The sequence below is a fragment of the Nannospalax galili genome, unplaced genomic scaffold (genome assembly GCF_000622305.1).
Source record: "Nannospalax galili isolate Female #2095 unplaced genomic scaffold, S.galili_v1.0 scaffold626, whole genome shotgun sequence".
In the NCBI taxonomy this organism is placed as follows: domain Eukaryota; kingdom Metazoa; phylum Chordata; class Mammalia; order Rodentia; family Spalacidae; genus Nannospalax; species Nannospalax galili.
Genome location: NW_008354396.1, coordinates 312402 through 313985, shown reverse-complemented (window position 1 = coordinate 313985; position 1584 = coordinate 312402).

The following is a 1584-nucleotide window of genomic DNA, read 5'->3' as shown; positions in this document are numbered from 1 at the left end:
TAACTTATCTGAGACTATCACCTGAGAATAGAAATGAGAACAAAAAGTGTTTAGGACAGCATATTTTCTCACAAAGTATTAAGCACAGGCAATCTGGTTTCCACCAGGTTCATTTCAAATGTTACTCCTTCGCTGGCATGTCATATCTCCTAATACAAAGCACCTTACCTGGCAATGTGCTGGTGAGCAGTCACAACCAGATCTCTGGAGTGAAAATGTACATGTCTAAATGTGCACATATTTATGATGAATTTTACTGATAATAAAGCAAGAAAGCAAATATATCACAGATTTACAATGATAATTGTGTACTGTGTGTGTGTGTGTGTGTGTGTGTGTGTGTGTGTAGGCCAGAGTTTGACATCAGGAAATCTTCCTCAGTTGTTTTCTACTCTATTTTTTGAGAAAGGTCTCTCATTGAATATGGAGCTCACAGATTGGCTAGACTAGCTGGCCAGCAAGCCCCAGGGATTCACTGGTCTCCACCTCCCCAGTGCCAGGATTATAAGTACATACCACCTATACTTTTTATGTGGGTGCTGAGAATATGAGCTCAGGTCCTCATGTTTGAACAGACAAGAACCTTACTAAGTTATTTCCCCAAACTCATAGTAAGTTCTTTATAGTCGATCAATTCCTCACAGAATCTTTTTGCTAATTTTTGTCCTACTTTTGTATCCATAGCTAACTTGTACTTGAAATTGAGCAAGAATAGCTCAGGCTTATGGATGTCACTGAATGTTGAGATGGGAAGCTTGTTAGTCGATGGTATTTCTACCATATAGATGTAATCAATGCCAGTAAGCACAAGTGCATGTTGTTAAATGAAATAATGACTTTTCAGTATGCATTACTTATGTTTCTAATATGACTTATTAGACTTTAAATTTATATAATTTAATTTTTTATGGGAATGGGGTGGGGGAATACATGGAATCATGATATGGTGACTGGTGTTCTAATTGCAGCCAAATATTACATGCATTGCCAGTTACTTGCTTATCATAAGAGAAAGGCAGCTGAACCCAGTCTGGGTTGTTTTTCTTTCATAGCTTTGGAATGGAAACTAAGTCACTTGAGTTTCAGTTTCTTTTTCTAAGTGGGACTAGCACCCATCATGTCTTCCCATCTCCATCATAGAATTGGGAACATGAACCAAGGCAAAGTCTATGGAAATGCTGGTGATCTGTTAGAAGAACTTGATCTTGGGCTTGGAGAGATGGCTCAGCAGTTAAGATTGCTAACTGCTCTTCCAGAGGATGGGAGTTTGGTTGCCAGCACCCATGTTGGGTGGTTCACAACTACCTGTACCTTTAGGTCCAGAGGTCCAGACACCCTTTTCTGGCACCCATGGGTACCCCATACACACACACACACACACACACACACACACACACACACACACAGGAATATAAAAATAAGGAACTTGATCTTAGTCGCTTAGTGACTCAGGTCACTTTATCATGAATTCACCTGAAGAAGTACAATGATAGACAGAGACCTAAGACTAGAACTGTTAGAATTCAGTACTTTTTGTAATTTTGCCTGATGTTCTGGAGAGGTCTTAAATGAGACTTCAATGAG